This window comes from Agelaius tricolor, unplaced genomic scaffold (genome assembly GCF_023055355.1).
Source record: "Agelaius tricolor isolate 1412-34295 unplaced genomic scaffold, bAgeTri1.0.p SCAF_27, whole genome shotgun sequence".
Classification (NCBI taxonomy): Eukaryota; Metazoa; Chordata; class Aves; order Passeriformes; family Icteridae; genus Agelaius; species Agelaius tricolor.
This window is the reverse complement of record NW_027269287.1, coordinates 4,124,056-4,136,490: the sequence shown is the minus strand read 5'-3', so window position 1 is coordinate 4,136,490 and position 12,435 is coordinate 4,124,056.

Below are 12,435 nucleotides of genomic sequence, written 5' to 3'. Positions count from 1 at the left end.
CAGAGATGGCTGTCTCTGCATGACCTTGGGGGAAAGAAATGCCAGGTGGCCGTCACCCCACAGAGAGAAGCCTGCCAGAAGCTGCCAAACACCCAAAAACACGTGATCACCCCATATAAGGACATTAAGAAAGTGTGTTGCTGATGTGACAACATGTGATAAGTTGCTTAGTGAAAAACATCCAATTAGGAAATACTGTGTCTTGAAGAAGTGTATAAAACCAGCTCGTTTATCTCAATAAATGTCTCAGTATCCCTGCTGGTCTGAGTCCATGCCTTGGTTGTTACAAATGGCACCCTGCATCAGGGACTTGATAGGCAAGTAGTGGCTGCACTGGTGACAATGTGTGGCTGAACTCCAGGAGGACTGAAACAAAACCCGACTGAATGAAGCCTGTGGCACTGATTGACTTTCTGCAGGAGAGAGGGTAAGCAGCCAAGAAATATGGGGAGTGGTGTATCCTGGAAACAAAAGGATCTGTGGAGGTGTTGAAACAGATTTTGAAAAAACACAGAAGGAATGTTGAATCTAATCTTGTTATGGGCTAAAGACTGTGATTCAACTTTAAATAGTACCAATGGTTTTGACCCTCAGACGTGGGACTGTTATATTTTCTCAATTATCCCATCATCAAAAAAAACCCAAAACAATATTAGAGGTAGCAGCAATTTTAATTGAATAGCTTAGAAAATATATAAAATTGGATACATTTGAAATATTGATAATATAATTTGGTTAAAAAATAAGGGATAATTGTGTTCCAATAATAGCGCATCAGAAAAAACAAAAAAACCCGCGCGGGGTACGGAGTGCAGGATCCTTGGACCCCTGCCACCTCACGTACAAGCTTGTCAAGTGAAAATTCCCCCTTATATGCCATATGTCGATGCCATCTCCTCCCATTTTCAATTCATCACACTTCTACCTCCGCCGTCATCACCACCTTTACCGCACATGCTCCACCACTCTTTTAGGTGGTCACACCGGTCTTTGGGGGTCGTCATTGTTGAAGGCCTCTCCTCTTCCTCGATGACCTTTAATTCACCTTTGGGTAACACATGTGCACCAAGCTGGTATAATGTAAGCCAAAACTAACATAATATTATATTTAAGCATTGAAGCAATAAATCTCTTCTAACTAGCATTTTCCTGGGACCCAACCAGATTTTCCTTTCTTTCTGTTAATTTTTAGCAACTGTTATCTCTTGCTTTTTCCTGCCTTGAACATGTGCAGGAAAGGTGGGGGGGGGAGGGGGGGGGGAGGTTGAACCCCTCCTCTCCCTTTCTTTCTTGGCATTACACCTTTTAACTGTTTTATTATTTCCAAATATTAATTACTGTATCAATATTGATTACTGTTTCAATTTTGTCAGGACGAATTGTACCTATTTACCACAGGACATTTTAGGAGGCACTTCTTGGGACTGAGTTACATGAGGCGTCAAAGCACTGGCAGAGCTTTTGTGTCTGTGGTGGACTGTGTGTGAAGTGCTCATGGCACATGCAGCACCCATAGACCAGAGAAAGAAGGATGCTTGTGCCGCTGTGACAGCTGTGCCGGCTCCTTCCATGTCTACTCCTTCTGTGCTACCATTGAGCGAAATACAAAGCTCTGATCATAAGTTTCTCGGGGCTGTGGAAGGAGAACCAGAGGATGGCCCCTGGTCCCCTGATCTGTTTGATTCTGGAAGGAAGCCTGATATTTTCACCCCTGATCTATGGGCAGCGGAGAGAAAACAGAGGGGGATGCTGACTTATTGCATACATGCAGAGGGGGATGAGGACTTATTGCATGTTTTTCTGGTTATTTATCAGCCCAACCAACCACCTAGATGGGAAGGCTTGCCTTATGGTATCATAAAAGAGCTGTATCATTCCACCTTAGATAATGGCATCAATGTCCCTTTTACTAGCCTTTTGGAAACCATGGTGAACTTGTATGATTTGGCAACACAAGACTTTACACAAATTGTGCCAATCATGCTGACATGGGTATACTATTCACTGTCTGGATGTCAGAGTGGAGAGAGCTTTGCACTGTTCAAGCTAGGGACAGTTTCTAGCAAACCCAAGGGCACGTTTTGCGACCTATTGGTCCTAAAGCCCTTATGGGGGAGGGCCAATATGCACTGACTGATTTCCAGTGGAAGCACTTTGGCATTCAAAGGAACTCGTTTTATGGGCTTTCCGTAAAGTGCCGGATGGTGGTCTCACTACAACCTCATTTGTTAATATAAGAAAAAGAGCTGACAAACCTTTTATTAAGTTTCTAGATAAGCTAAAAGCTGCCCTAAAAAAGCAAATAGCATCACCACATGAGAAATATTACTGAAGCACTTAGCAGTGGAAAGCGCAAACCCTGACTGTCAAAAGGTTTTACAGCCCCTGTGAGCCCCCACTGTCACATAAATGCTTAAGGTTTGTCAGGGAATCAGCACTGCCAGCCATGCCATGGCTTTGCTTTCTGAGGCTCTCGCTACAATGAGTGTTCACTCTGGATTGAATCTTTGCTTTTCTTACAGGAAGCCAGGTCACATGAGGTGTGAGTGCCCCCAGAAAAATGGAGGTTCTGAAGGACTAGGCATATACTTGCATTGCTGGAGGGAGCGGCATTATGCAAAACAATGCTGATCTAAATTTACTAAAGGAGAGAGAGGAGCTGCTCCCAGCTACATCTATGGCTCCTTTGGGAAACCACCAGTGGAGTGCCAGGAGGAACCATGCATGGATAGTAAATCAGGCCTTGCTGCACTCATTCCAGCAAATGCCTTGTGAGCCCAGACAGCAGGCACTGCTGTCATGGACCTGGTCTCCACCATCACGATTATTCTTCAGGATAATGTTATGTAATGTTTGCCTTCAGATGTCCAGGGACCACTGGGCTAGGGGTGCAGTGCACTTGTGATCAGTGCTTGTGATCAATCACAAGCAGGGCTTTTTGTTCTCCCTGGACTTATAGACAAGGATTTTACTGGGAAGATTCAGATAATGTTTTGGATGCCTGTACCCCTGCGTCAAATTTGTGAATGCACACAAATTGCTCAGCTTGTTTATTCCCATGCTGACCCCCATGGCAGTCTTCCGTAGGCTGTTAGAGGAAACAGAAGTTTTAACTCCACTGAGCAGCCACAAATCCTATGGGCACAATGGAGTGCTTTCCAGTCATAGACCCACTCTCAAGTATGCCCTCTGGCATCAAAATGAGAAGCTACAAATTGTGGATATACTTGATGGTGGTGCTGATTGTACTGTTATAGCCTTCTCGTCTTGGCCCAGTCATTGGCCTTTGATTCAAGCCACTAAGGGCCTAGCTGGGGTTGGAGGCCTCTCTATTCTGAAGCAGAGTGTTAATTTTGCCACAGTCAAGGGCCCTGAAGGTTGCACTGCCACCGTGAAACCTTCTGTACTCTCACTGCCTGTTGCTTTGTGGGGACAAGACTGCCTTAGCCAATATGGTCTTGTGTTGGGAACAAATTTACCATGGGGAATACTGCCAAGAAGCATGTCCCTGCTGTTACCTGGACAACACCTACTGTGTGGGTGAACCAGTGGCCTCTATCTTGGGAGAAGTGACAACATTTGCACCAACTTGTCCAAGAGTAGCTGCAAGCTGGACATATTGTCCATACAACTAGTGCTTGGAACTCTCCTGTACAGAAAAAAAAAATGGATCGTGGTGATTGCTGCATGATCTTAGAAAAATCAATGATGTTACCATGCCTACGGGAGCCCTACGGCCAGGGCTACCATCTCCTGTGATGCCACAACCCTGGACTCTCATTATTATTGATCTCAAAGATGGTTTTTTTTACCATACCACTTTGTGAACACAATGCCCCCTCATCTGCATTTTCTGTGCCTTCCATTAATGCTGCCCTACCAAAGATAGCATTGGAAATTTTTACCTCAGGTCATGAAAAATAGTTCCATCATTTGCCAACTTTTTGTTGCTCAAGCACTAGCTCCAGTACACTTGAAATCACCTAATATTTTACTTTATTGTTACATGGACAATATTTTGATTGCTGCTAACATTCGTGCTGAAGCAGCAAGGCTAAAAGAGTTGGTTACTGAGGCTGTGGAATGAAAGGGTTTGACAGTAGCAAATGAAAAGATACTAGGAGAAATTCCTTAGAAATATATTAGGGTGGAAATTTTTAAATCAAACTATTCAGCCTTTGCAGCTGCAATTGATATCTCAAGTGTCCACCCACAATGATTTGCAAAAGCTCTTAGGAGCAATTAATTAGGTACACCCTTTATTGGGTATCACCACTGAACAATTCAACCCCCTTTTCCAGTTACAGAAAGGGGACCTTGAACTTACTTCCCCCTACACCCTGACACACAGAGCAACAGGAGCCTTAGAACAGATCACACAGATGTTAAGTGCTTGACAGACTTGTAGAAAAGTTGATGGTATTCCTGTCAATTTCTATTTTATCAATCAATGCTTCTTATCAGCTGTATGCTTTGGCCCAATGGGATGATGCTCAAAGGACCCCCTTGTTATTTTGGAGTGGATTTTTTTGCCACATAAATTTGGAAAAACCATTGTTTCCTGCACAGATCTGATTTCACTGTCAATACAGAGAGGTTGACAGTGCCTGCTGCGACTTGATGGTGCTGATACCTCTGTTATGTACTTACCCATGACCCAAGATTATTTAGATTGGCTATGGTAACACTCACTGGTTTTTCATGTTGCCCTGCAAGGGTCTTCTGGTCAATTAAATATAATTTGCCTTCCCATACTTTGTTGAGCAGCCTATCACAGTTGAATTTTATTGAAAAATTTTATTGTTCCCCAGTTCCTATTGCCAATGCTCATATGATGTTCACAGATGGCTCTGGAAGGACTGGGCAGCTATAATAGTGTGGCAAAGTAATGGGAAATGGCTACAAGAGATGGAAGTAGCTCATGGTTCTTCACAATTGGTAGAACTAGCACCTACAGTGACAGTTTTTGAAAAATTTTAGGATGAACTCAACATTGTTACGGACTCCACTTATGTTGCATGTATAGTGACAAGAATAGAAGAAGCGTGTATCAAAGAAGTAACTAACCCATTGCTTTTTTCTTTATTTTTACATTTGCATTTTGCAGCACACTTGCGTATGAAAAGCTATTATATCCTACGTGTACATTTCCATACTAGTCTTTCTGGCCCCATCTCTGAAGGTAATGCCTGTGCAGACCAGTTAGCTAGGGCTGTTGTTGTGACAGATGTTTTTTCTCATGCATGTCTGTCCTAGGGTGATGTTATGATGCTTGTATCCCCATTCATGTGTTCTGTTTATGCTGGATATTATGTTCTGTGCCTTCAAGACTGGTTCTGAAGAGTGAATCTTTTGGTTTGGTTTTGCTATCAGCCACTCCCCCACAGCTGGCAGGACACACAGACGGGGCAGTACATAGTGCTGCTTTTGCTTTTTGCTTGGCTTTTCACTTTGCTTTGCTCTTGTTTCTGCTTTGCACCTGCTTCGCTCTTGCTTTTTTGCTTCTGCTCATTAGCTAGTTTAGCTAAGCAGTCCAAATTTTTCCTGGACTGTTTCTCCTTTCCCTTTTTTATGGACCTGCTCGAACCTGCTCCAGACTGGAACCTGGGAAACACCGAGAGTTTGCACCTTGTGGCTGCAGCAGCTACCCCAAGCACAGGATAGACTGATAACAGACCGACCACCCCCAAGAGATACTCTCTGAATTTGTCATCTTTTTTTCAGAGCGGTGAAAGAGTGGTGTCATCCAACATTGTTCATTTTGGGTGCTGGGGGGATGCTGTGCCTGTTAAATAAACAGATTCTTTCCACTTCTCTCCTAGAAATCCTTCCTGAACCGGTTGAGGGGAGGGGCTGTATGGGTTTGCCTTCTGGAGGGCCCCCTTTTGAAAGTTTTCTCCCAAATTTGCCCCAAACCAGGACAATGTCTGTCATGGGGAGTTTTCACCTGAGTGCAGCAGCTCTTCGAATACAATTTTTCAGCTTACACACAGGGAAGAACAGCAAATTGTGTAAGCCTCTGCTGACTGTCAACAGGTCACACCCTTGCCTGGCCTTGGACTCAATCCCTGGGGACTTCAAGATCTAGAAATCTGGCAAACTGATGTTACACATATTCTTGAATTTGGTAGGTTGAAATATGTTCATGTTATGATTTATATCTTATCCACATGTATTTTTGCCTCTGCCTATACAGGTGAATGTGCAAAAGATATCCAGTGTCATTTTTTGTCCACTTTTGAAGCCCTTGTAGAGTTCCTGTCTTTGTGAAAACTGATAATGGATGAGCCTATACATTGAAATGGATGGCATTTTTTTTCATTGTGGGTGTTCAACATTCCCCTACAGGTCAAATGATTTTTGAACAGGCCCATAACACTCTCAAGTCCATGTTGTTAAAACAAAAATGGAGGAGTGCAGGGATGGGATATACCCCCTGAGAAAGACTACAAAAAACCTTATATGTTGTTAATTTTTTGAATCGCATTCAGAATGACCTAACCCCTGTCCAACAACATTTTAGTGAATCACAGGTTTACTTAGAATGAAGCTCAAGTACTTGTTATGAATCTTGAGAGTGGAAAATGGGGAGGACCCTTTCCATTGATAACCTGGGGGTGAGGATATGCTTGTGTTTCCAGATTCCAGTCCATGATGGGTACCTGCAAGAGTGGTCTGACTAGCCTTGTTTACTGCTGCTTCACCATCAGCTTGTGGAGAAGCTGACAGAACAAGATGAATGGAGCTTGTTTGATTTGGGCAGTGGATCAAAAACGTTCTAATGCTCGGAGTGTTTTGTTTTATGATTCTTGTTCATATAGTTGATCAAAAATTGGAAAAGATTCTGGTGGTACATTTTGAAACCAAAAAAGGGGAATTGTAGAGAGAGATAAGGTAGAATTAGTTACAGACTGTGGGACATGCCTGCAGAACACCATGGCAGCATGGAGGAACTGGTCTCTTCCTGACTTTGGGGGAAAAAAATGCCAGGTGGCAGACACCCCACAGAGAGGAGCCTGCCAGAAGCTGCCAGACACCTGAACCGTGTGTGATCAGCCCATATATGGTCATGAAGATAGCATGCCGCTGACATGGTAATGTGTGATACGTTGCAAAGGGAAAAACGTCCTATTAAGAAATACTGTGTCTTGAAGAAGTGCATAAAACCAGTTCATTTCTCTCAATAAACATCTCAGTATCCCTGCTAGTCTGAGTCCATGGTCATTACAGTAGTTAAAAGCCTGTATGTGGAAATGCATTAAGAATAAATAACTTAAACCTCATATTTCCTATTGGTTGACTACTTTTAAATAAAAAGGTTTTAATGCAAGAAAATAAAGTGCCAAATACAGCCTAAATCATCCTGGCCTGATTACTGCAAGTTGAGGAGGTTTGGAGCATTCTGATGGCAAAGTTTTTATCTCTGAACTAGAATAATGAACAGTGTGATTAGAATTAGAACCAATATTTCAAGCAGCCCCAAAGATGCTGCAGATACCAGTTACTAACTGAGTACTTGGATTCCCAGCTCCTGGATCCTCTTCCTGATGGCTGACAAAGGCACTGAACATTTCAACCTTTCTTCTATATTTTGTTAATCAATATGACATCTTAGCAGCTTAGGAAACACATCCATGAATTGCAGTCACAGAAAAAAACATCAACAGAAGGCTTGCATAAACCTGTTTTTCACAATCTGGGCAAACAGCACCTTGAAGACATTTAGACCCGAGACTTTCAATCAAGCACCTGTAAAATGTTATTTCTTCATTTCATCACATGCTCCCTTAGATTCCCTAAGTTCTGATTTGATTGTAAAAGTGTTCTATATGTCAAGGGACCACATAAAACAAGCACACACTTCACAAACAAATCTGGCATATGGTCTGTACTGAGGTACCTTTACAAAGGTTTATACCCTTGTAAAACTGGGCATAAACCACTCCAAAACAAGCCAGTTTTGGACTTTGACACCCTGAAAAGACAGAGATGGGAGATGGACACAGAATCAATCTGATCAACCAGACATATTTGAACATCAGCGTGAACAGTTTGAAGCTTACAAAAAAAGTTTTTTTCATTTAAGAAGTGCCAGGAGTCCTTATTGTGTCATTCCTATTATGAGACAAAATAGTTTTTCTGTTGTGTTCTATTGTGACAAACCGGTCATTTATTCTACATTAAAGTCTGAAGCTTTATGATTAGGTAATTTCAAAAGAAAAGTGTGGAATAGGAAACACTGAAAGTAATTCAGTCATAATAAAGAGCACATTGGGAATAATGTGGTTGAATAGTTAAAACATTTATTTTGCTCAAATTGAAGGCTTCATCAAGTTTATAGCTAAATGTGCTGGTTAGAAAGATTTGTCTTCTAGGATGTTGTATCAATAATTTGGCAGGGGAAAAACTAAAAGACATTGGAAACAAACTTTATTGTAATAATTACTACTAATTATTTATTATCTCTCTTGTTTAAACTTGAAGGTCAGTTCAGTGTCCTTCCAAAAAATTCCATGTGCAGGGGAAAAAAGGACTCAGTTGAATAGTTCCAGTAGAAATATATTAATAAAAGAATTCTATCAACCCTATATAATCCTTACAGGAGAGTATATATTCTTAAAAAGGTAGGAAAAGGTTAAAGTGCAATATTTGTACAAACAGCCATGGAAATAAATTTACAGATCATATTACATTCAAATTTGTTTCAATGTTTGTATTAAAATATGTATTTTTATATGTTTGCTCTGGGGACAGACAAAGACAGACACAACACTTTAAAGTTCAAGTGGCATTAGCTGAATGTTCATTACACACACCTTATATTTATATGGTTATCAGAAGATACTGCGTTTAATTCCAATTGGTCAGTAACCTTTCTCCACTCTGTTCATTGGTTAGTAGCTGTTCATGTGCATACATGCTAATGGCTTTCCTCTTTACAGATGTTTGCATTTGTGTCCACTGAGAACTGTTTCACATGGGCAGAATTTTTCCTCTTCAGAGGTGCAAATTGTTTTTCCCCCAAGAATAAATCAATATGCAAGCTGATTGTCACTGTTACCACTCCCTTCACATCGGAACTTAGCTGAAGTAACAAGGCCTTTCCCCATATAAGGTTTTCCCCATATACGACAATATTTAAACGTTCCATTCTGCCCTCTTATTTTCCCAGACCAGTTTTTAAAGTAGTTCTACTTAATAAATTGAAGTCAGCATTTACAATTTTTCTCTGGGATACCAGATTACACTGTCATGGGTTTATGAGGATTTTTTAGATTCTAATTTTAAAATATAATAACTTAAAACTGGAGAGAACTCAGAAATTGGGAAATAATGCTTGGGTGGCTCCCGACCACTCGGGAAACGGATGATCATTGTCCTGGAAGCTTCTATTCTTACGTTAAGGTGTCGAGTGTTATCTTAACTTGTGTTTGGGAACTAGTTGAATCTAAATAAGAGAGCTGCTGTGGGAGGTTAAGATATCACGATGTTATAGTCAGGCAGAACCCCTCCCCTTTTACTGTTAACCCCTGCTATAAATGACCTGGTTCAACCATTAATAAAGGCCATTTTACCGTCCACCACATTGGTGAGTGTGTGTACTTGGTCCGTGTGGCAAAGGTGCTGCCACCGAGCCGTTCTCGACCCGGGATGCCATGCCCCAAGTGGCGGCAACAAGTGGTGCCGGAACCCGGGACGATCTGGGAAGCGGGAACCACCTGGGTGAGTGAACGACAGCCGGAGCAGTGGGATGGTCTTCGGCGGGGAGGACGCTCCCAAGAGGACCGGCGAGAGGGGAAAGTCTCACCCTGAGGACCAGCAAACGAAGAAGTCTCGTCCCAAGGGCCAGTGAAGAAGAAAGTTTCGCACCAAGGGCCAGCGAAGAAGAAAAGTCTCACGCCAAGGACCGGCAAAGGAGAAAATGGAGTCCCTCGAAAAGGTCATTTTTAAAGTTCATAGGCAGTGGGGCGTAGACTGCGAGCCAGGAGATTTTATCCTCGTAGTGTCGATGTTCCTGCGGATTGGGGTTATTGGGCAGCCAGTGGATATTTTCCACCTGGAAGTGTGGGATAGTTGTACCAGGGCCCTAGTGGAGGAGTCTTTGTCCTTAGGCTCTGGGCTAAATCTTAAATTATGGGGCAGAGTCATGCAGGCTCTGCGAAAAGTTCAGCAGGAGCAGGAAATGTGGAAAACCACACAGGACTGTTTGCAGGCGGGGCCCTGGGAGGGTGTGGGGGCGGCCGCACAGACTGCGGGTGATTGTGAGTCTGCCAAGTGTGGGGATTTGCAGCCACGGAGATGCTCTTCGCAGCTCCCAAGCCCAGGCACACCAGCTGCGGGGAAAAAGCAGTCATTTTGGAACAGGCTGCTAGAGGAAGTGCGAGGTGCAGCCGTTAGCTCGGAGGTGAGGAGCACAGCCATTAACTCGGAGGCGCGAAGGGTAGCCATTGTCTCAGAGGTGCGGGGCGCTGCCATTGACTCGGAGTCCAAGGGAGCCTGGGCGGGGCCTCTGCCTTACGCGCTGTGGGGTGGGGGGCCCCAGAAAGGGGGGGACACATACGTGGGCACGATTGGCGGAGACGGAGAAGGTCTGCAGGACAGCGCAGACACGCGCAGGCAAAAAGGAAGGAAAAGACACAGAGGGGGAGCTGATGCTGCTCGAAGCGTGCGTGGAAATCTCATTACAAGGCACTGGCCTCCCCCAGCAGGAGGCAGGGAGAGCCTAGAGGAAGGGAGCGGCCCAATGCTAAGACAAACGGGTGAGGTCGAAGGCTGACAAAAAGGTCCTGGAGCCCGGAAGTCTCCAGTCAGACGAGTTCCGGAACTGAGTCAGACTCGAGCTGGAATGAGTGGTTCCAAAAGTGGTCCGTTGCTGATCCTGAACCCGACTCTGATTCTGATTCAGAGGAAGAGGGAGTGAGAGCATGCAAGGGTAGCCATCACAATCCTTCTGCTTGGGTCAAGGGGAAACTAGGAAAAGAACAAGCTCCTCTTACTGACTGGAGGAGGATAAAAATAGCATGTGCCAAGTGGGCCCCTTCAGCCAAGATAGCGTTTCCCGTCCGGGTGGGGGGGCCTGGCAGAAACCAAAGAACCTCTACGCCTGTAAACCCCAAGGATGGACAGGCGATTGTTAAAACAATTGCTGACAGGGGAATTAATTCAGCGATGGTCTCCACTCTTATTGATAGCATGGAAGAGATGACATGCTCCCATTTGACATCAAGCAAACATGCAGATTAATTTTTGATGGGGCAGAGAGATTGTATTCAAACAAGAATGGGAGGACAACTGTGCAAGGCAGCTGGCCTTGGTGACTGGGGCAGACCATCTGCTACATGGTTCCAGCTTACAACTCTTAATGGGCTATGATCACTCCCCAGGTGCAGGCTGAGGGCCTTTGGGTCCACGAGGTCATGACAACAACCCGTACTGCCAGAGAGGCTATTCGCTCTATATATAAGGTTATTGCCAGACCATCACCGTGGTCTACTATAAAGCAGAGTGAAAGCAAAGGCTTCACGCAGTTTGTGGACCGCCTCCAAGCAGCACTTGACTCCTCCGCTCTACCATCAGAAGCAAAGGGCCCTGTGCTAGCACAGTGCCTGTGCCAACAGTGCAATACCGCTACCAAGGACATCTTGCGGTCGCTACCACCCGGGTCAACCATTGCAGACATGATTAGGCACATCGTTAAAGAGGAGCACCTAGCCCCAATTCAGGCAGCTGTCCACACTGTGATAACTAGCGTAATGACATGCTTTAAGTGTGGCCGGGCAGGTGACATCGCAGTAAACTGCCCTCAGTCAGAATACTCTCCAACAGCCATTCCCCCACACCAGATGGGACTTAGGGGGCCATGCTAGACATGTGGATGGAGGGGGCATTTCACTAAGGATTGCAAACCCAAGGATCAGGGAAACAGGAGGGGGAGGGGGTGCCCGGGCCACACACAGCCCCCTCCCACTCGGAACATGAAGCAGCCCGGTTGTGCCAATTGTAAATGGGGCACAGAACTCCCGCACCCACTGCCCCCTCCCACGGTCAGCTTCACAGCCCAGCCAACGGCCCAGCCAAGCCCATCCACACCCCAGGAATACCAAGAACGTCTCCCTGAGGGTGAGGCCCCTGGGTGGCCCTGGCCATGAAGGCATGGGAGTGAGACCCATGGGTGGCTTTTGCTGTGAAGGTGGGCAGACACCCACTAATAGTGTGGGCTGTCTGCTGTCTCTATAACAACTCTGATGGCCCTGCTATCTGTATCCCTTTTTGGGTTGACACGGGATCAGATGTTACCATTATTCCAGACATACACTGACCATCGCAATGGAAGTTGGAAGAAGCCCCCATGGTAGGTGGGGTTGGAGGTCTGTCTTGAGCCTGAAAAAGCACCCAGCTTATTGCACTAATGCTTTGCACTGAGAGAGGACCGGG